General features: G+C 40.4%; 1 protein-coding gene across 3 annotated transcripts in view; it reads left to right on the plus strand.

The window, feature by feature from the left end:
• macrod1 (mono-ADP ribosylhydrolase 1) overlaps positions 1–24,386 on the plus strand; it is a 109,793-nt gene that overhangs the window by 29,164 nt on the left and 56,243 nt on the right. The window lies entirely within an intron of this gene.

Below are 24,386 nucleotides of genomic sequence, written 5' to 3' on the forward strand. Positions count from 1 at the left end.
GGTAATGAGTAAGTTTGGAGGCTGTGATTGACAGGTCAACCTGATGCTGAATACAGGCTGTGAGAGTTGGGCTCCCTCTCAGTTTCAGCCTCTCTTTTCCTCTATTAAATGTTTGATCGCTTCTTTTTCACCGACTTGTGATGCAGCGAAGCCAGATGAGTGTTTACAGTCTGTAGTCCACAGATGCGCTGTGATGAGGGTCGGTCACGTGGCTCGATGTGAAAAGTTCGCCAACAGATTAGTGAAGCGGGCTGCTGTCTGTTATCCTGAAGGTGGACGTCAGTGGTGTTTGCTTCAGCAGGAAAGCTGGACGAGTGTCACCAAGTACCAACCTGGAAAAAAGAGAGCAGACGAGTACAGACTTAGATTTGTCATTCAGGATTTGGAACGCATTTCTAACGTGAGTTAGAGTTACAGAGGTGCATGATGAAGAGGAATTAAATTATCCAATGTGTCTGTGTTGGGTCATTTTATTTACTTCTGCAGTGTAGGTGAGGATCAGAGTGAAGCTGTCAGAGGAGTCATGTGTCACTGTGAGCTCATCACCACCCACTGGTGTTCCTGCATCGCCGGCTAAATAAGTCATACAGTGTAATAAACCTTTAAATCAAGAATGGTCTTTCATAGCACTGATCCTTACCTACAAAACTTAACTGTAAACAACTACAATTAAAATTTCTCTATATAAGTGCTTGTGACGAGCTTTTCCCCCGATTAATTATGACACCCCCATTGATCTCACAATGGTGCTGAGTCGAGTTAAATAGTGAAGGAATAATCTGTATAGAATGGAAATGTCCTTGTTTCTAGAATTAAGTTTTCTTATTTGTGTCCCTGATTAACACTAATGATATGGTTTTTATTATTGACCTAATGAAGTTGTTGAACCAAATTGTCAAATAGTCCAAGAAAAGTTTTTGCTCGAGTACCAAAATGCTTTTAAAAAAACTTCATTAAGAGCCAATTTGTAGAGGTTTGGAGAAATGTAAAAATACCTGAATAGTTCAGAAAATCGAACATATCTGTGGATGATTACCTCACACCATCAACATGTTTTTTTACTGCAAAAACATTTTAAAAAACTGTCTCAGCAGCTGACAAGTGTTTAATATTAAGATAGATAAATGTCAACTTTTAAGTGTCGGTATAAATGTCATGTGTCAGTTCTTGTTAACACCAGCTTTCTTTAAATGGCACCAAAACGCAATCTTGGGCTTCAACATTGATACAATATGGAATACTAAAAGGCACAGGCTAAATAATTATCCCCATCAGAATTGTTATACCGTTTAAAATTAAGTACCTCGTGTAAATATTCCTGAAGGTCAGTGCTGCATATGCGCACCACTAAGCTCCCAACGGATACAAACCTCCCATTAAGGTGACTCCATGTTTTATATCTGTGTGTGTGTTTTTTTTGTTTTTTTTACTCACACAAAGCTTTGGAGCTTTCATTAACCACTACGCGCTAAGTGCCTGTGTCTTGTTGCAGATTCTAACCCCCTAGTGTACGCTGGCTTTTGAAATATAAGGTTTTCATCAGGCATACTGAGTGTACAGAGACAGATTCATCAAGACCATTAACTGCACCGCTGCTCACATTCGTCTGTTCATTTCATCCCAGAGTAAGTAGAGTACATAGCCAACTGGGAAATTATCATGCAGTTTGCTTAAACACAAATAGAGACAAATAAAGCTGTCCTCATTTTCATTTTCAAAGAACACATGCTGTAGCAAGAGGAGGAAGAGCTCGTGTGCATCGTTGAAGGGTATTTAAAAAGGTTGTAAATTGTTCACCAAACATCCTAAATGTAGAGTGAAGTGTGTGTTTGTGTTTGTGTGTGATTGTTTGAGGTGTTTTAACTGGTTCCACAAATGGACGGGGCTCTGTTAAAGTGGATGCAGTTTAGAGGGGAAGGTATGTGGTTGCTGTGGGTTGAAGTTGGCAGCGTGTGTTGAGATAAATTGTCCTTTTCAAAAAAACGGCTCCAGACTGATATCCAGTTTGTGGCATAGTAAACTGATTTATAAGTGCAGAGTGCGGCTAACATGCGTAATGAAAACAGCTCCACATGGAGGACAGAATGCTAAACAGACATTGTTTGCACAGTGTGTCGACATTATGACTGACGATTCAGGAGAAATTAGATAATGGTCCGCTCAAGGACAGTGTTGATGCATCGAAAGCTTTATGTTTGCTGCCAGAGTAACATTATAAAGTGCTAAACCATTCCATTCATTTGTAATCCACTGATTGATGTCTAATACTTCAAAACGATTAAAGCCTCTTGTGTGAGTATTTTGGAGGCCAAAGCTTTTAAGTGGCTTCGCATTCAAATCATAATTCAAATGAAGATTTTTAATTGGACGACATCAGTCATGTATTAACAGTAGATGTCGCCTTTAATAACAGTAGCTGTCGTTTTAAAACATGCCCCCTTAATTGGTTGCAATGTTTGATCCAAAAAAGACTCTCTACACTCGCCACTAATCTTTATATACCGCAGGCAAAATGTCTGCCTGCGTCGGACAAGATGTGAATATTGAACATCAGCAGCATTTCCACAGCTCGCTGCCATTGCCCATTAGTCATCAATATGTGAAGCTCTATCTGCCGAGTGTTGTGGCTGTCCTTAAAATGTTTTCTGATGGATTTTTCAGAAGCAAGCCTTGCTAGGGGGAGTGTGGCAAGGAGAAGGAAATAGGCAGCATTATGGAAGTGAGTTTCAGAACAGGGATTTAGAAGAAGGTAATGACTGAAAAGCATGTTTGTCGCAGTTTTAAGGAAGGTTACTGGCTCCTTTTAGCCATAATGAATTTCAGCTCATTGTTGCAGCAGTTTTATCACTTCTCAAAGCAAATATCTCCCTTATGAAGAAGCAATGTTTATCAAACCCCTTAACTTACCTGTGAACCTTGACACAGATGTCTTTCACTGGATCACAAAGAGCTTTGAGAGCTCTGAAGTTATTGCATCTTTTAGAAAAACTTACAACCATCTGATGTTAAAAAGGTGCCGTTTTTAAAAGCATATTTATTAGAATATGTTGTAAAGTTAGGCATTAAGGCTCCAAAATTATAAAACTATAAGACCACATAATCAAAAATTAAGTCTAAGGCAAGTGATGAGAAAACACTAGAGCTAAAACATAGAGTAAAACTATAATGGCTCTCAATGGAGCGCATACTTCCACCAAGGCCTAACAGTCCCCTTATGAAGCCACATTTAAATTCACTAGATTCAGATTTTTATTTGGATCTAATGTTGAAATGTGTTTCATTAATGCAGGTCTCAATATATTCTGTAGGACAATTACAGAGCCACACAAGTAATAGTTGAGTAACTGCCCTGAGCTAACATTAGGACATTAAAAGTTTATTAAGGTAAAATATCTCAATATTTTGTTTTAATTTGGTAAAACATTTCCAACAATTCTAGCTTCACCTCTGCCAAGGACATTATGTTTTCACTTCCGTCCGTTAATTTTACTTTCTTTAATAATTGTGAGGTTGGGGTGTTTTTCATAACAATAATAATTATTGGATCTTGATAAAAGAAATCAGGCACATTTAGGAGACTGATTTCTATAAATGCGGAGGTATGCACTCTGTGTGCCGTTCTAGTGTCTTCTTACTATCACTTACTGCTCTTTTACAACTCTTTCACACCGTTAGTGAGGAGGAGAAGCGGTATTAAAGAGAGCAGTTCCCACACTATTGGCAGATGACCCATGCAGTGTTGCGGTCAAAAACATTTCTGACTGACCCTCCACTGTGAGTCTTTTCTGTGTACTTATTTTTTTCTGCATAACAGGGAGCGCAGGGAGCATCTCATTCCTTCAGGGGAAAGAAATCACTCTGTTCTTGTCAGCCAGTCAATGACAACTGTGCATCCTGCAGGCACACGACAGAATGTGACTTTCACTTTGGCTTCAGTGCCGCTCCTAATGCTCTCACTGTTTTGTTTTCCTCTTGCTGTTGTACAATATCAATTAAATGTTCAACATTTTTTTATTACAGTCCATGATAGTTATAGAACTGAATAAACCGAGAATATTAGAAGAAATACACAGCTACAAACATGTAGCCAAATCTGAGCTACAAAAGATTGCATCATAGTAATAACCCAAATGTGTGATGTGTACAGATGTGGAAACACGTGTTGTACTTACAGATTTACAGATGGAGGTAACATATGTACAGAAAGGTGATCATAGCATGTCAGGAGTTTACAGATGAAAGAAAGATACTCTGAGGAGACTCTAGTACTACACATGCATTCATCTTTGCTCTGAAAGAAGGAAATGATGGGAATGAGACTAAGTACCATCTTTGAGTGAATACTTGAGTGTTTCTGCCAATTTCATCAAGAGTGAGAAAGAGGGAGAAATGTAATCTTTTGTTCTTCCAAAGTCTCCTCCAGCTGACCTTCTATCTGCTTCACAAATTTAAAATCCTTTAGAAGGGTGATGGCAGGACATTGACACATTTCCATTGCCATCCCAACCCTTTGCTCCATCAAGCTGTTTCAGAATAATTCACAAAATGGAAAAGCACAGAAAAGTGACAGCTGTGATATTTGGCAGCGCACTCACTCTGTGCACTGTAGGGAGCTAGGAGCTAGGAAGTGAGGGAGTAGGAGCTAGGGATTAATAGTTGTGGGGCTGGGGACCAAAGTCTGACTACTTTGTAATCATGTGGCTGCCTAACCCCAGTGTTAGTGAGGTTGATGAGCATGCGTCCCTGCTGACACACACTCTCCCTGCATCCACTCTGCTGAATATTAATATGGAGCAGAGCGTTCCTCCGAGCCCCATTGTCAGACGGCCCTATTGTTCTCCGCTGGCCTTTACCTCGGTGCGCGTGTATGTGTGTGTTTAGTATTAAGGCGTAAGTTGGTCTACATTGTGTGCTTATGCATATTATGCCTGTGTCTTCATCACATGTGTGTGTCGGCTGCAGCAGAGCAGCAGTTATAGTGGCAGTGAGGGAGATGAGGGGTGTGTTTTGCGGCCCACCATGGCCCATAAAGACAACTGGCCTGAGAACACTTGGACCCGACATCAGGGCAAAACATTGGCAATTATTTCACAGAGAGGCACTATCTGTAAAATGAACACTCTCATTAAAATCGCAAGGAGTGTGAACACACACACGAGTGTGAATGTGTGTTTGAGCGGAGGGGGCACACATACATAGGTCAATTTAGAGGCCCAGCAAATATATGGCAGCACAAACGCTTGTCTTTCAATCAAAGCGTAATGTGCTGTTCATGATGTTTGACTGTGGATGTGTGCTTGAGGATGTGTGTATTTACACATTTCTTTGTGTAATGTATGTGGGCACATCTGTGACTCAGTGTGTGTGTGCACATCTGTGTTTGTGTGGACGTGCATATGTATCTGTATGGATTTATGCGTGTGTGTTTCTGAGTGTGACTGTTTAACTACCCCGCACACGTAACCTCCCCATCTCTGCCTCCCTGTTTCTCATTTACTGAGCCAGAGCCAGAGAGAAGGAGTGTGGGGAAACAAGAAAACGAGAGAGAGAGAGAGAGAGAGAGGGAGATGGAGGTTTATACAGGAAAAATGAAGTGAGGTTGGAGTAAAAGGAGAGAGAGGAGAGACGGCAGAGAGGAGGGAAAGATAGAGAGGCAAAGGCAGGGGTGGGGGGTTGCAGAAAGAGGCGGAGGAGGAGGCAGCAGATTTATGAAGCCATTGGAATGTAATTTGGAGGCAGAAATTACTGTCAGGCTGAGCAAGGTTTAAAGTCAGTGAAGCCTGAATCCAGGGCCTGCCTCTATGTGCACGTTTTGTGTCTGTGTGGCAAGTATCACAGACAAATGGAAAGCAAATGTGATGCAGGATAATGCCACTGAAGCTCTGCAGTTACTTGTCATACACACTGAACACTTCCATGTATGTGTGTGTGCACCCACACATTTTTAGTGCTCCATGCATGAGTGACGTGAGTACTTGGCATAAGAACATAACCCAGCATTCATATTTAACAGCTCATATTTCATCTATGCTTGAAGACACAGATACACACACACACACACACACACACACACGCATGCGCACGCTTGCGCACACACATGGGTGCAGGCACTGAATTCTTGTCAGGCTCTGAAGGCCATGACTCCGGCAGAATCAGTTGCGGGTGTTGGCGTGGACAGAGGATGGAGGGTGGGGGAAGGAGGGGATAGCAGAAATGGGAGAGAAAAAGACAGAGAGAGAGTGTCAAGGATACACAGAGAGAAAGGTAGAGGTGGGAAATGAAAAAGAGAGGGTGAGACTGGAAAGAGGGGCTAAAAAGAAGAGGGGGAGGATGTGACTAGCTTTCTAACACAGCTACACACAGCTTCCATTTAGCATGAGAGGGAGGTGAAGAGACGGAGAGATGAGGAAAGCGACAGAGCAGGGATAATCAGCAGAGATCTGAAGGGAGAGAAAGGCTCGATACCGTGTTTTTTTCAATCACTTTCAGCATCACTTTGACAGTGGGCTGTACGACACACACACACACACACACACACACACACACACACACACACACTGGGGGTTGGTTTTTCTGGTAATTTTCACAGTTAAAAAAATGGCTACTGGGTTATTTTTCTTTTTTTTTGGTAAATTAATTTCAACAATGGGACTCAATACTTTTGACCTTTCTAACCCATCTCTCAATTCAAAGCCCATTTGTCACTTATGTCATTAAACAGCTGGCCACTGTAATTTTTTAGAAACGTTGCTCAAACCGGAGTAAATAGTAGATTTATTTGGGGTTATTTTCAGGCATTAATATACATTTGAACTTGTGAGTTTTTAAGGCAGCAGGACAGTGTATGTGTCACACTAGAAAAAATAAACTAGTGTCTGTCACCAAGACATGGACCTAATTGTCCTCCAAGTGCCAAATGCGAGCATATTTTCCAATGTAGCAAAAATAATGTTGGAAAATGTTTGTACCAAAATATTATTTAAAACTATCCAGAGAAGCTCTACTGCTGTTTCTGTCCACCCAGATATTCTGTGAAGACCGGCTACTCTATCATTTGACATAACTTTAACCAAAGAATGAAGGAGGATTGAGTGCATATCTCCGCCAAGGCCCAACCCCCCCTTATTAAAACACATTTAAATTCACTAGATTCAGATTTTCATTTGGCACTAATTTGCACACACTCATAAATATCAGTCCCTAACCATGCCTGAGTTTTTTCCCACTAAGATAAAGGGCTATATGACTTTAAATCAATATTACGATTATTTCAAACTTTTACCTCGATTAGAATTAATGACACCCCCCCCCACCCACGCATGAGGCGCTTCACTCAGCGCCGGTCAACAAGACATTCAACTCCTCTGCCCTTTTTTATTACTCACACCTAGAACTGATCTTTATAAAAACCTGATGAATATGTTCCTGGGTAAACAGGGTGTCGCTTCTTCTGCAGCACAGAAGTTAAAACACAGCATTTTGTCACAAACGGCTGGAAAAACTTTGCAGATGAAAACAGAGCACTCTTGGTGGAGGTAACAATAGCCAATCAGAGGTAGAGTCCGAATGCACCAAGTCACCTGCTGTGAGCCGTCAGACTGATTAACTGTGTGCCGCCTGTATGTCAAAGACAAAAACTGAAATATCTCATTTGTCTTTGTAATAAAAGAAAACATTTGTGACCATAAACACATCAAAGTGTCTTCTCCTAACTTATTCCTGCTCCCAGCTCAGCAATAGCTTCCTCTGAAAAACATGGCATTTGAAATTGATGATTTGCTGCAGGTGCTGTCTCAGATCATTTAAAGGATGACATGTGGACACTCATCCTGCCTACACTGGAGCTGCTTACTGCTTCATCCAGATTTGAAGCCCAAAAAAAAAGAAATCATGCACAACAGGCTTTACAACACTCCTTCAGTAGATTGAGCATTAATCTGCTCCTAATGCTCAGACACTCGCTCAGAAATGTATTCAGTGTTTTAGCACAGCAGTAAAGTAACTTTTAAGTTGCAGTGATGTATCAATGTTCATGATCTTCTCGCATTTCATCCATTTGAGGCGACAAAACCTTGTTTTCTTTAGGTTTTATTGTGGTGGTAAAAATAATCCACAGTGAAATGTTATTCTTCTCTAGTGTTTTTTTTCTACCATTTACAGCTAAGGTAAATGTTTTCATATAATCAGAATCATTGAATCAGATTACAAAAATATGTGTACTTTGACTTTTTTAGTTTGGTCAATCTCCCATCCATTAACATGGAGGAGGCAGGATTTATGATGCATACCAATATGGCTGATGGAGGGCCTAAAATGCTGAACCATTTTATAAAAAACTGTTTGTGTCTTAATGTTTTGTGGAGCTCGGGTGCAGGTACGTGACAAAAAGGGCAAAAGAATAGAGGATGAAATACCACCCGAGATAAGTGAGGATGATGCAAGTGACAGTGATGATGAATGGCTGCCAGCGAAAGAAGCATTAACAAATACTAGTAGTAGAGACAGTGGAGCTGGGGGAGGAGAAGAAGCACCACCCAACAGCGCTCAAGGACAAAAAGCAGAACTGTCTGGAAAGCCAAAAGACGACTGAACAGTTTGAGGGCGACCTGCCTTTTTTTCTTGTTTGACTGGAAAGTGAATATTAAGGGAACAGAACCAATAGATTTCTTTATCACAATATTTCCTACAATTTATCTGATAAATGAGGTGGTGCGCAATACAAACTCGTATGCACTCCAGAATTGAAAAGAAAATCTGGCCTTGACAAAAGAAGAAATTCGTGGGAAATAAAATGGTATAAAATTGGTTTAATAAAATCAAGAATGGATTGGGCATCAGAGGAAGGTCCTTGTTTTGATTTGGTAGAATGAATAGAAAATAAATGGACAGTTCAATAGGGGGAGGCAGAGAGAGTCGAGGAGCTGAATGAGGGAAGAGTAGACAGAATAGTCCGAAGCAAATTTTACATTGCTTTAAAAAAAATTCTAATACGTTAAAATATGTGAATTCTATAGGTAAACAGCATAAGAAGCATTTTTTTTTTTTTATAGTTTTCACATATATCATTTTATTAATTGGTTTAATTTCTAAAGATTAAAACTCAAATGCCTGTTGTCCACTTGAGTGCATGGATATGTGGAAAGCTCTTGTCAAAAAAGTGAAAGCCAAATTTTTTTCCAGCCTAAAGACGAATATAACCACGTGAAATGTTTGAAATGCGAGTGAGGTTTTCATAATTCATGTATGAGAGGGTTAACACTGTCTGTAACATTTCACGCAGATCTCTGCCTCAGTGGTTTGTGCGCCACCAGGCTCGATCAGCAGCTGCTCCTCTAAAATGGATGCCTCACACACACAAATACACACACATGCAAAGTTCTGCAAATCTTTTCCAAACAGAAATACACAGCGACACACTCATCGTTTCTCTTATGTGAACTCACACACGCACACACTCTTTCTAGCTCCTTTGACCCGTGAACTTGCGATGACTTTCTGTCTTCGTCACCGACACACACGCAGACACACACACACACACACACACACACACACACACACACACACACACACACACACACACACACACACACACACACTGTTCTTTGTTCTTTTAGCCAGTGATAATGATAGCAACAGCATTATGCACTGTGACAACACTACCTCCCACTTATAGAGCAGTTCACACCATGGTACAGTCTCTGCTTCTGTCTTTCTCAGCTCACTCACAAGAGTGTTGAGGTCAATTATCTCTGAATTGCTATTACAGTCGGCCGTCAACGCCCAACACCTCCTCGCCCTGTTCACTGTTCTTCTTTTTCGATTTTCATTCTGTTCTGTCTGTTCTGTCTGTTTTGCTATCGTCCTCTGCCTGCCAGCCCTTCTACTTTTCTTTCTCTTTCTTCTTGGAATCTTTGTTTTATTATCTATCTTTATTCATGTCGGATTCTCTTTCTTCTGACCTTTCTCTCATTATTACATTATACAAGAATAATTTATTATTTATTTATTCATCACAATATAAATTGTGAATCTTAAAAATAATCACACACACTTCCAGTAGGAGATTCAGAATCTGAACTGCAAACAGGAAAACTACTTAATAATATTAAATAAATTGGACAAAATTGAAAAGTCCAAATCTTTATATTTACAGCAAGAGATCTCAAACCTTAAGTTACATTATCAATTTTAATCCTTCATTTTTAACTCAACCTCTCAACCCCATGTCCTGCTCTTAAAAAACAGCATCAGATGTACTAAAGAGGTGACGGCACACTGTCATGTGACAGTGAGATGTGAGTATTTTTCATTGCTCCATGTGCCTGCGGTTGGTTCTAATTACTGTAGAGATCTCAAGCACTTGCAGCGTCAGGTCACCTTCACTTTTTGGGCTCTTTTTCTCCTTGTCGTTGGAAAAGCTTTTCAGCTCAGTAAACGTGTGTTTTGTGTCAGACTTTAAGTAAAGTCAGCCCAGTCCAATCTGGGACTGTCTCGTCCACTTTAACCAGCCAAAGTATTGTCACCCCCCCACACATCTTGTTTCTCCACAACAGCTCTTTACATTGCAGCTGCTGGAACTGTTGATCTGTCACCAGTGTGCCGACTTGAAAAGGTTTCCTCAGAGGCTGAGGTCGTCTCACCTGTCCAAAGATTCAACTTCAGATTTTTTGTTAAGCAATGCAAGTTATTGACTGTGTCAAAGGATAATACAAAAATAAGAACTTTCTTGCTGTAGAAATTTTCTAGCGCTGTCAGGGTTATATAATTTTATCATCATCACTACTCAGTCCTAACATTTACATGTAGCTTCAGTTTATTTCAGTTCATTTATTGGAGGAAAACGTTGCAAAGCAACAAAAAAAAAAAAAAAAGATAAGCTTTTACATTAAATCCTTTCCTGCTCCCTTATCTGTGTGTGTTGGGAGTGTTCCTCACTGTGACTATACCTTCTCTCCTTTCTTTCCCTCCACATCCTCTGAACAGTAAAGCCGGGACACAAACTCCAGCAGTGATAAGATGAGAGCAAGCTACTGAGAGGCAAGCAGTGCAAATGGGAATTTTCAATAGATGGGTCCTGAGACCTATTGTCAGAGGGAGAGAGAAGATGATAAAAGAAGTGAAAAGGGGTGAAAGAGAGAGGATAAAGAAGAAAAATAGAAGGAGGGAAGCATAGATGGAGGCGGACAGGGAGACAAAGTGAGCTGCAGAGTTTCTGCCCTGGAGGAAGCTGGTTTCCGAAGAGGGAGTGAACAGCAGAGGAGGGAGTAAACGAGACTTTGAGAGAGAGAGCGCTGCTGGAGAGAGAGGAAAACAGAGGAGGAGAGGAGGAGGTAGGGACAGTCTGGAGTGAGGAGGTGAGGAGGGAGGGCAGCAGTAGAGATGTGAGAGAAAGAAGTAACCAGGAGAAGGAAAGACACACACACACACACACACACACACACACACACACACACACTTAGGTGCTTTGCAAAAAAATGCAGTGAATAATGAAAATGCTGACGGCTTTATTTTAACCACAGCAGCTAGTAATTAAAATAGTCAGATCTCACACTGTGGGCTACAGAGACAGCACACAGATTTTTATTCATAAGCGGTAAATAAACTGTATTATCTCTGAGTGCTGGAGCCTTAGGTGCTGACAACATATTCACAGCGCTGTGAGCTCCAGTCCAGCTACTTCAACCACTACTGTCCTCCAACAGTGTTGGACAAATATGCAGGCATAATGACAAGTGTACACATTTTCTGACTGAAGCAGCGGCTAACCAAAAGTTCCCCGTCTTTCAATTAAAAGTTGTGCATTTTAATGGCAAACAGAGACTCTCATTTGAAATGATGCCCTGTTTCTCACAGCATGTTAGTCTTGACAGGATAGAAAAGCCGTCTGCAATTACACCATGGGACGGTGAAAAGCCAGTAATACTCTAACAGATGAAAGCTTTGAGGTCGTGTTGGCAGCTCCTTGAGGCAGAGTTTCAGTGCAGGTTTTACAGACTGTCACCCCTGAAGCTGTGAGTAAAAATCCTCCCACACCATGCACATATGATTTCTCTGCTTAACCATCTGCAATAGAGGAACAATATTTATAAAAGCATGAGAGGGGCCATCAGCAGACGACGTGAAGAGGCCAGTGTCTGAATGAAACGTGAGTCGCTGTAAACTCTGGAGGATGTCTGCACACTTGGACATTTTCCTGAGTTTGCCTTTCAAATATGAAGAACCCAGCAGGAGACTGTTGGGGTCAGACATGTCCACAACAACAGGAAACGTTGGTAGCATTCAGACGAGGGGTGACGTCTGGGTAGGCGCAGGACATGATGTATAAATTTGCCTTTGGAAATCAGTTGTTTTTGTTTCCAGTATGTTGACACTATTGTCGGCCCTTAACAATAAAAGCTCTCAGATTTTGTTGTCTTAGTGGACAACTTTAAAAATCTACAGACATGATGCTTCTGTATCCTCACATGGACTTGCTCTGAGATTCTCTAGAGTTTTTATGACGGGGCTGGCTGGAAAAACTCGTCAGAATGAACGGACATTTGCGTTCTCACACACAGCCCCTCCAGGTAATTTCAGGAGATTATTCAGAGTTCAGTGCATTTCTGAAAGCAGCTATAAAGAACTTTAATATTGGTTTATTATATCAGTCTAACACTGGAAAGAATTCATTAACTTTATCTGCAAAAGAAAACAAACAAACACAGTCATCTGCCTGCAATATTATGTGCCAGGAGATGCTCTGATATACCCCATCTCTCAGCAAAACACGCACTTCCACACAAGGCCCAGCATGCATACACATTGTCTCATGACAGTATGTGAATAAATAATCCCATTAAATATGATGGAGGGTTTTTCCGGCTCAAAGCATTTGCACTCTCCCTCCTTCTCTTTTCTCTCTCTGTCTCACTCGGAATGAGGTATACACAGGAAGTATCAACAGACAGGAAATTTACGGACCGGACACCCTCACACACACTTAAACACACACGCACATATGCACATACGCACACACACATGCAAAATAGTCCACCAGAAGGCACTCTTAGATAGGATACAATAACCCTTGCTAGGTTGAACTCAGCACTTATGCCTTTGCAAAAGAATCCCTGGAGTTGTTTGCGCGTCTGCGTGTGTGTTAACAAGTTATTTTAAATCCAATAAGACATGAAGTTCACGTGTTCTCCTGGTGGCAGACTGTGGCACCTTTCTGAAGGTTCAAATCCAGCTGACGGGCTTTGTTATCTTTTATCAGCCAACACTTTATCTCTCGCTCCTTATTATTTCCTGTCACTCTCCATTTCATTATTATCTAGGGATGAAAAAAAAGATTTCACTGGAGCTAAACATTTTCAAAAGAAAAAGAAGAACGTCGGTGTGAATTATGAAGGAACTAAAAAAAAAAAAGGAAACGATGCAACTCCCGGCAGTCTGTCATTCAGCCGTCGTTCCATTTTTGCTGTGTTTACCTTTGTTCCTCATTAAAAAGAGACAATGAGCTCGCTCCAGAAAAGGCAGTAAGGTGATTATCAAAGCTTATTCAAGCATAGAGTCAGGCACGAGCCCTGCATACCTGCGAGATCCATTGCAATTCAATTCATCAGGTCAAATGGGTATTCATCCCAGTCACCCTCACAATAAAGCTCCATCTTGTCGTGCTTTGATTGAGAGTGCAGCACTTTCTAAACACTTCACACTAAATGGCTTTTTTTAACGTTTACTTTGTTCTTTCATCAGATAAGATAGCGTGGCTGTGTTTACTTTTCACTATGGCAGCACTCACATTGATGCCATGAAAATGTTCTGCATTATGTGCAAATATCAGAGACTTAAATTAAGCTTAAACAAACTATTTTGATATTATTAGAATCAGATGATTATCACAACAATTGTCATGTTATTATGTGTGTTTAGTTTGAAGACCGAGTTTTGAACTCTTCTTTATGAGCAGAAAATAAGAAACACTTGCTAAACAGCTAAATATTTTTAAAATCTGAGGTAGATCAATTATGTGTTATACCACCTCACTGTACTTACAGAATTAATAAGTATTATTTTAAAGTATATTGGATTTTTATTACATTGCTATTGATGAAAATTACATTAAATAAATATTGATATTGTTTTATTTCCCAAACCTAATTATTGTCCTTTTTTAGTTATTGGTTATGATTTTGCAAATCAAATACAGTTCTTAACAAAGACTGAATTCCTGAAACAAGGACTTTTATGTCTTTATCTTTTTATATTTTATGTTCGAGTCATGACACAAACTATAAATAAGTGCAAACACGGTATAAAAAGTTCATGTTCATAAATAAGATGATGAATGGCTTTTTATTCCCCAAATAATCACTAGCCTCTGGCCATAGGTGCTTGATTTATGCATTAATACTTTAATACTTGTCCCACTTCATTAGTTTACTCAGCCTTTGATCCGAGAAGGATCAAAACAAAATCATTATTTTCCTCAGATGAACTCCTCGTCCAAACAATCACATGTTTCGTTCATTCTTTTATCTTTTTTGTCTGTCTCCATCGTAAGAACAGCAATATGTGAGAAATCTGAGCTGTCAATGATAGGACTAGGGTTGGGCAGTCCCTGAATAGCTGGTTGCACCTTGTTAATATACTCTTATTTTGTTGTTATGTGAGTTATTATGAGATGTATCTCGATCAAGTTATTTTGACTCAGTCTAGCTGTTTTATATTTTTTTATATTGAGTACCTTCCATTAATGAGTCTTATACTTAATTTGTCACTTAACTAACTAGTTAACTAGTCCCACACATATTTGTTATGAACTTCTTGCTGAAAGTAAGGACCTAAAATCTATGAGCTCAATTTATTTGATGAGATAATCATTGAAACAATGAGAAAGAGAATGCAATGTCCGACAGTGAGATGATGTCTCACTCTGTTGGATTTGTGGAAACCTGCAGAAACACTTGCACGGTGGTGTTACAGAGTGGCGTTTCTTTCTCTCGTTGGCGTGCAGAGAGCACACAAACACACTACACCCATGTTTAATTTAGACCCGTCATCAGGATAATTAACTGAAGCTGAGACTGGCACCACCAGCACGTCTGTTATTTTAACTGCCGACAGCAGCAGGTAAAAATGAGATAATTCGTAATTATTTTTCGTTATCCTGCAGCATAAATGCTTCATGACAACAGTTTGTTTTTCTTGAGTGTGAGGCATTAGTGATAGTGTTACAAATGTTTAATAGTGACAACCAAACTGTGTATATCCTTCCTAAAGGTTAAATGGATAGTTGGTTCATAAATTAGTTGATCAACTATCAGCAACTATTCTGATGATCAGTAAATTAATTTAGTAATTTTTCAGGCTGAAATGTGAGGATTCGCTGTGGGTCTTTGCTGCATATTATAGATAACAGAACAATTTGATGATGTCACCTTGAGCTCTAGGAGATTGTTATTGGCAACGGGCATATTTAACTATTTTCTGTCAAACTGTAGATTAAATGAGTAATTGATTGATGGGAAAAAAAGTGGCTGATTAATCCTGAATTATGATTTCCCTAACTTTTTACACATTAATGTCGTGGAGGAAATTATTTCTAGTCTACAACCAAACCTTAATCTTGCTTTTAGCATATTTTGCTATTATAGTTAAAATATTACACACTTTATAAATAAACACATGACTGTATCGGAGGTCATTATTTGCATTTCTGAAAACCCCTTTGTAACAACTCTTATATTTGTCTTTACGAAAACATAACTATTACTGTTTTGAATACAACCATTCTGGGTCTATCTTGTGCCTGCACCACAGTCTCTTTTTGCATTAGTGAAATGATTACAAAACTGGTTAGTTTCTTGTTTTTACAGTTATTTAGCTTGTTTTTACTGGCTCTAGTTAATCAAAGGTGCCAGTGTTCGTGGAGGCGTGCGGGGCTGGTTTAGGTAAAGGAAGCGAACAGGCACTGTGAAGTCGTCTCTGCTGCTCAAACAACAGCTCATCTCTGAACTTGTCTCTGTGTGACTCCTACGATCTGACCTGCATCTGCCACACTATTTCTCTGCTCCTGCAAATGGACTGACACACAAATATACTATATATAAAGCCATGTAAGTAACGCAGCCTAATGCAAGGCCATTGGTCTCTATTGTGTGTGCTTATCTATATACGCCTTTATGTCCTTAATTCTAAAAACCTTTCTTTGTGTAATGCATCTCTCTTATCTGGCATCTAGTGTGTAATATATTTATTTCAGATTTTTCTGATACTGTATTTATTTTTTCTTTTCGGGACAGTCTCAGCCAAAACATGGCATAACCTCAATTTTGTTTCAGCGTTATATGCCTCCTACAATAGATTGCATAAGACATAATCTAAGACCTACATAGAATCCATTTAGTAATTTCTGAATACATCTGTTGGTCTCTTATCTCGAGCTCTACAAATTGTTCGCCTTTTCAAACAAAGCGGAAAAACAAAAGAGAAAAGTGGATTTCACTCTTTAACAAACAGGCAGTATTTGTCTTATATTTTCATTTAAAGCTAAATAGACAATGTCATGTATATCAAATTAACTATATAAATTATGTGCTGGTTCACCTTATTGTTTCTAGGCCGTCCAGAAGGTATAAGCTGAGTGTATTTGCACAATTGCACCTGGTACTAATATACAACATGTCACATACTAGATGTATCTGGATAATGTGAATGTATGTTATTGCAAGCTGTGCATGCAATATTATCACTCATTTGGAGTTGTATGTCTGGCCACCTGGCTAATGTTGCCACCCTTCCTCACTTTTAATGACCTGAAGATTGTTTTAAATGCCTTCGTTTAATCACAGCTGGATTACTGCAACGTCCTCTATTTGGACATTAGCCAGCCATCCCTGTCCCATTTGCAGCTGGTGCAGAATGCTACCACTAGACTGCTAACTGCTACCAGGAAGAGAGAGACAGCAACACACCTACATTGGCCTGCATTGGCTCCCGGTCAAGCATTCAGTGCAGGTTTCTTTTATTTGGCTTTAAAGCATTAAATGGCCTGGCCTCAAAATACATCTCTGTTTCTCTTCCCCCTTTTCCACTCCCAAATGTCTTACATCCTCTGACCAGCTGCTCCCAGCTTCCCTTTGGTCGAGGTTGAAGTCATTCATGCGTTTACTGTAGCCTCTCCAAGGTTTTTCGACACCTTAACATTTACAATTATGTGTTTCCATTTCAAAGACATATTTAAGGTTATAACCCACTTGTTTTCTCTGGCTTCTCTGTATTGCTTTTAGTCTCGGACTTGTTTTTATACAAGCGTGTGTCTGATGTCGGTGTGTTGTCAGTTCGGCTATTGCATTCACTAACGTTTTCGAAATATAGTGCATAGAAGAAAAGTTTTCTTTCCATTTCATTGGAGAAAATGAATAAAAAGATGAATTTGTTAGTCATCACCACTGTAATATCAGTATTATATTACTACCAGCAAAACGAACATTCTTATTACGTCACTGGAAGCAAAGGCTACAAGCAATCATACAAGCTGCTAATGCTTCTTTTTCTTCTTCTGTTGTTTAATGCTTTCTCAACTTCATGTTTGATCCAAAAGTCCGGACTGTCCAAAAAAAAACATTTTCAAACTTCAAATGATCTGAAATGGCTAAGTTTAAGTTATTGGTGAGCTAAATGTTGCTTCCAGGTCTGATGAGGCACCTTTCACATGTGATTTTGGTTCAGGGCAAACTGAAAAGTCCACACGTCTGGACCAAACATTGTAGGTATAACAGCCCCCCAAAAATGATGCCATGTGAGCAGTAAGAGCTCACAAACTTCATAAAGCCGAGGGGAGCTTTAAATTCAGGTGATGAGTCTCTGTGAGTTCAATACTACAAGCAATCACTTTCAAAATGTCATTATATGCATTATTAATAAGTTTAACTACAGATATTGCCATTTAAAGTGAAACATCACCCAGCAAATTGAAATATTAGCAAACTCTGCCTCTTAGTTGTTGCTTAAGCAAGTCTGGCAACAGCTACCAGCAGCGGCATCCATGGCATTACCTTTCTTTTGCCTGGGTTGTGTTATGTTTGTTGTTCAGCATCCCAGTCAAACACATTTCCAGATTAAGATCCAATCACAGCGCGGGAAGAACTGAGATAACAAGCACACTTATTAATACCAGGTGTGAGTGCAAAGTCATATGGAGTAGATGTGATTATCTGGATGTGGATCATGTGACAGAAACAGGTGTAGATGGGGCCTGTGGCTTTTAGTCTGTTTTCAGAGCGGATTGTTTCTTTCACACATTTTCAGTTTTTTTTGTTTTTGTTGATATAATGAAGAGAAACTGAAATGAGAGATGAATAAAGTTCACATCACGTATTAACAGCTCACAGTCTCTGCCTCAGCCTGCAGGCCCGTATATTTACTTCTGCCAATAAGGAGGCGATGTTGTCACTGTTGTTTGTCTAACTGTTTGCAGGATTACACAAAAACTACACAACTGATTTTATTGAAACTTGTGTTGGGACACGTGCAAAGGAAAGCCCCATTCAATTTTAGTACCTATCTAAACAAAGGGTCCAGGATTTTTTTTTTCACTTTCTCTAAAATTGCAAGATAATGTGTTTTTACTGATTTCCCCATAGATGAATGCACGTATCTTAATAAAATTAATCAAGCATGTTAAGGGGACTGATATTTATGTGTGAGTGGAATTTGGATGTAAGAATTCAGATCTAGTAGATTTAAATGGCCTTGATGGAGCTATGTCCTCTGAATGCCATTGTAGTAACATTATGATTTTCAGTATAAAGGATAGAACTGCTTCTTTTTATTCTTCTTTAGAGTCTCATGTGACAGTGCAAATCTTCAAACATGTTGTTTGTGGCATGACAGAAACTGTGAACTAAACTCTAACTATAGATTCAGTCGTTGTCAGTTTGAGTTCATCTTAAAAGATTTGAAGATCCTCAGTTAATCATCCTGCGAGATGTCTCAGTCTGTGTTTCTGTAAAGGCGTTCAGGACACGGTTATGACATCATTGTCTCGGGGGTGGGTTGAACTCCAAATCTGGCAACAAGTGCAGTGTTTCCCACACATGCTTTAATAGGGCGGGGTGTCCGGAAACATTAATGCGCAGCGGGTATATTTGAAGACCCATATACTGTATTTAGCAGGCACTCTACTCATTACCTCCAATGAGGTTATGTTTTCAGCAATGTCTGTTGGTTTGTTTGTTGCTTTATTTGATGGCAGGATTACGCAAAAACTACAAAGTATCAGAATCAGGTGTTTTTCACACTACAACTATATTTTATGACAAATAAATAATTTAGGCTATTGGACCACTTTAGGTTTTCTTCGACATTTCAAGTGTGGGAACTAAACTATTAGGTGTAGGATTGTTCGGTCTTGGTGGAGATATGGGCTTGAGTGCCATTCTAGCAGGTTGGTTCTTTCTTTTTTTAGTTCTGAATTATTATTGAGCTCTGTATACTATGTGGTTTCCCTTTTTATGGCATTATGATGAAGATGACAATATCATTTCATTTTCATTTTGATCAATAATGAAGATTTTGTTCATCTGACTGATCAGTGGATTTATCCAATTCTTTCCCTGACAAAATACAAACTTTTTTTAAAAAACAACCCAATCGAGAAGAGCATAGACATCATCCACTTGTTACAATTAGATATTGATTTGGACAAGTAACATTTCCAATATTGAATCATTGATGAAAGGAAATATTAAGAGCATGCCAAAGTTGATGAGCAGTGATATGCTCAGTAACAGTCCAGTCCTGGTTTCATACTGCTCAATTATTTACGTTTTGCAGTGAAATATTTATACTGAATGTCATGGTTATGGCATGAAAATATACCAGAGCACAGTATTGTGTTGCAAAGCCGTACCCAACTTCTAATCTATGTAAGATACATTATGAGATTAATTGGATGAGGAAGGTGGATTTTGTGAAATAATGAATAAATTGATGAATAGAGCTAGAAATCCTTCAGGTAGGCACATTAGATAACAAGGTAAACTCGCCTCAGGATAGCAGATATACCGCTTAGTCACATGAAGCACAGAGAGTCATCTCTTCCTCTTGACACCTGCTCTTTCTGCCACAGGGCGCTGACCCAGAGTCTTGAACACTGCTCACCACTGAACAAACTGCCTCCAGGGAAAACTGCCCTCACTTCCCGCTACTGGAAGCAAACCAAAGAAAATGATCACATGACTCTGCAGTTCTCCCTCAGCTATATGGAGCGTTTTATGGCCCACAACTAGTATTTTCAGCAGCGGATAAACCCACAGACAGACAAATGAAAAACTGGTGGAACATAAAGGAACATTTAGCAACTAGGGTGTCTGATATTTATCTCAGGAGAGTGTGGAGATCAAATCAGAGCTAAAAGGAGAATGATTATTAGACCTGGATTTGTCTCTTTGGCAGAAATGCAACTCCAAACAAATAGGTTGATGTTATGTTCCAGCTTGTTGCTCTGCCTCTAAATGGCCAAAATACATGTTTCATGCATGTTAAGCAATTACCAGAATATCAAACAATTCAACAAGGATAATTTAAATGTGATGTTGAATTAAGTTTTTCCCAGTAAATGTACTGAGCTTCAGCCAACCATGCCTCCTTTCAGTGTCAGCGCAGACTCTAATGAGCCTGAGTTACATAAAGTCCACATTGAGAGCATGCTCTATGACTCTTTCTTCAGAGCTGCATTCAGTGTGTCTATCACTTTGGAAGATTATACTCTGATGACGGAGATCTAATACCTTTTTTGTCATTTTGAAAATAAAAGGCAGAAAATCCAGCTCGTGGATCATACTTTATTAGCCTGGTGTTTGCATCAGCGTCCTGAGTGCAGAGCCAAGTCAACAATCCTGACACAAAATGACAAAAAGCTGCTCTAAAGAAGAGATGAATCTGTCAGAAATCATTTGTGGAGGTTAAATAAAGACCACACAGCCAGGGTCTACAAACGTGTTAACAGCCGACACATGCTGTGCCAGACACGCCGGCACTAAAACACATGTGCTGTTAAAAACTTAGCGGAAGCTCAGTCGACTGAGCCTCACACAGGTACTGAGGATTTTAAACAGGCACGTTAACAGGATGAAGGATGAATGTGACAGGATGAAGGATGAATGTGACAGGATGAAGGATGAATGTGACAGAATTCAGAAATATAAAAATATAACCATTCCGTTACATGGTGACGATGCATTGTTTGTTCACAGATTTTTTTTTGTGGTAATTTTAACATTCTGCAAGATGTGTTTTTTTTAAACCCCTCCTTGGTTTATTGTGTTTCAAATGGAGAGTTATGTAAGCGGCGCTCCGCTGCTTCTGTTGGATGGATGAATAAGAGGAGATGAAAAGGGAGGCGATACAGAAAGAGTGTCTGCTGCCTTTTCTTTTTCTTTATTCTCGCCACATTCTGCCAATAAGCTATTCCCTGTAACTGCATGACTTGCCCTGGATTCACTCTTGCTCTCTGCCTCTCTAGGACATTACACTTTAATCCCATGTTCTTTGCTGCTCTCTCTCCATCTCTTTTCTCTCATGCTCCCCTTTTGGTCCCTTTGCCACTCGCTCTCTTTGCCCCTGCTCGCTGTCCATCACTTCATCCGTCCATCTCTGCCTTTCTTCTTTAATCCCGAGTTCTGTACGGCTTTGACCCCGAGAATCTCATTCTAATCTGCTGTCTCAATATGGCCGTGTATGACCACTAATCCTGTATATCTACCAGTATGTGGATGTGTGTTTGTTTACATCCAGTGAGAGATGTGAGGCAGTTTTGCTGAGATGAGTGGAATGACGCAACATTTGTTTGTGTGTTTCTAGTCTTACACTGCATGTAGGTTCAAAACACATAGGCCTTTGCGTGTGTGTGTGCTTGTGTGCGTGTGTGTGTATTGAGGTGGAGGGTGCAGGCATGCAATTATTCACATGTAGTCTACGAAAACACACGCACATACATTCCTCTCATGAGGGATGCAGGGAGGGAGCTGGGGAAGAAAGATGGGAGAGAGAAAACGTGCAAATGGGAATTCTATCTCTTAAAAAAGTATAATCTCTCACTTTAATCTCCCTCTGCCAGTAACTCCCTTAAGGCCCTGCTGTTTAGAATCTCTGACTCTTTTTGTTCCGTTTTACAGTGTGGAGCTGGTCCAGCAGGTATGACTGCACACATGCACACACGTACATATAAACAAGCTGCACACATGAGTAAAAAAAACCTGTTAGGATGAACGTGCCATCTGTGAGTCCAGTCAAAGCACAGTCAACAGAACCACATCTTTCATACCTTTGTCATCCACCCCCTTCCTCTCTGCCGCTCGCCTCCCCCCCGTCACCCTCGTCAAATCATCCTGGGAAGTTAACAGATACGCGTGCAGGTGTGTTAAGTCCCGGGCAGTAGCCCCTGCGTGGCAGCGATGGAACGGGAGGATGCCCGGTGTGTCCGCACCGAAAGCTCCGCGATGCGCACGAGTTATCTCCCACCCCGTTGATCCACTGTGCGCTCTGTACTGTGTGTGTGTGTGTGTGTGTGTGAGGGAGACTAACCTCAGATAAAGTCCCGTTCTTTCTCTCTCTCTCCGTCAGTCACTCGACATCTAACCTGCGCCAACTCCGCCACTTTGACTCGGGCACGTCTTGTCATAACGTTACCGACCCACACTCCTGTTTTCACTCCGTGTCCGTCTCCCCCGAGCGTCAAACAGCGGCGATATGTGCGACCAGCCTCTATCTCCACCTCGGTTAATCCCGCGGGTCCTCGGGTGGTCTCAGGTTTTTTCTCTTTTTCTTTAAACAAACCGATTGTTGTTTGGAAACGGACTGACAGGTGTCGCCTCCAGCGCGCGCTCTGTCCTCCTCTTCCTCCTCTTCTTGCGCCGGGACTGCGCGCGGGGTTAATTCTCTTTCTCTCCCCTCTGTGTGTGTGTGTGATTTCGTGCGTGCGTGTGAGCGCGTGTGTGGTGATGGGGGGTGTACTCTTTACATCGGCTCTTTGAGCTCAGTTACAGGGGTTCAGCGGGTCGCCACGGTCCAGCAATTACCCACAACTCACCGAGAATTAGACTGACAGGTGAGCACGCACACAGGCTCCCACGCGCCCACGCACACACAAACACTCTGGTAGCTCTGTCTCAGTGAGGACACTCATAGACATAATGCATTCCCTGCAGCCCCTTACTCAAAGCCAGGGGCGCGGCTAGACATGTTGGGCCCCTTGAAAGAATATAATACTGGACCCCTTAAAGCTCTTCAACAGCCCCAAATGATAGACAACCACTCCATACATTTGATTTATGGACTTTGTTGTGCAAGAGAAATGGACAGTGTATATAAAACTGTTTTTTTTCATGAACTAATGAGACATAACATGCTGCCTGGAGATGGATGCATACAAATTAGAAAATGGTAGTTAAGGCATCCAAATTTTGATGGGGTGTTATTTTGTCATTATTATTATCTTTTAAAGATCAGTTAAATTACATTGCTCACATTTTCAGCTCCTAACTTTTTTCTCCCAGCTGTTGTGCTAATGATGTACATTTTCAAAGCCAAACACAAATGTTTGCAACACTCCCTTTACCTGTTTCAAAATAAAAGCTCTCCAGCCTTTCTGTTCCCCAAATCCATTGATTCATTTCAGCTTTTATTCTGAAATATTCACTGATGACACAAAATGTATTGTGAAGACAAAAGAAGAAAAATACCCAGAGCTCGAAAACACGCAGCCTTCCTGCGGCGCACCCGCAGCCACTGTGTCCAAGGCCTGACAGTTCACTTTCTGTTCTGCCTATAGCACCTACTGGAAAGTTAGCAAGACTGAACCATGCAATGCACATAGAGAGGGGTGAAATAGAAAGGCTTTCCTAATGATTTTACCAAAAAATGATAACCTGCTAATAGATGAAAATATCATTTGAATTATATTATCAATAGTGTTCTCTGAGGGCCACTGTCTGTGATGGGCCCTTGGAATTATCTAAATGTCTATTAACCCTTATCCTCACTCTAACCTAAATGTCATTCTCTCTCAAACCCAAAAACTAAATCTTAACCCTGGAACAACCTTTTGATGGTGGGTCAAAAAGTGAAGACTTTTCCAAAATGTCCTCACTCCGTAGCCTCAAAATGGTTCTCATATAGAAATCTGTACAAGGACGCACACACACGCACACACACTTACATTCTTGTGCTTCTGAGGACACTTATTGGCATAATGCATTTCCTTGTCCCTTACCCTATCCGAACTTACCCAAACCATTTAGGACCAGGCTTTGGTTCCCATGTTTTCTACTGGAAAGGTCAGTGTTTTCACTAGAAAAGGTTTTAAAAAAAAAAAGATTCTCACATGTGACAGTAATGTA

The sequence above is a fragment of the Paralichthys olivaceus genome, chromosome 9, assembly GCF_024713975.1.
Source record: "Paralichthys olivaceus isolate ysfri-2021 chromosome 9, ASM2471397v2, whole genome shotgun sequence".
NCBI classification, from domain to species: Eukaryota; Metazoa; Chordata; class Actinopteri; order Pleuronectiformes; family Paralichthyidae; genus Paralichthys; species Paralichthys olivaceus.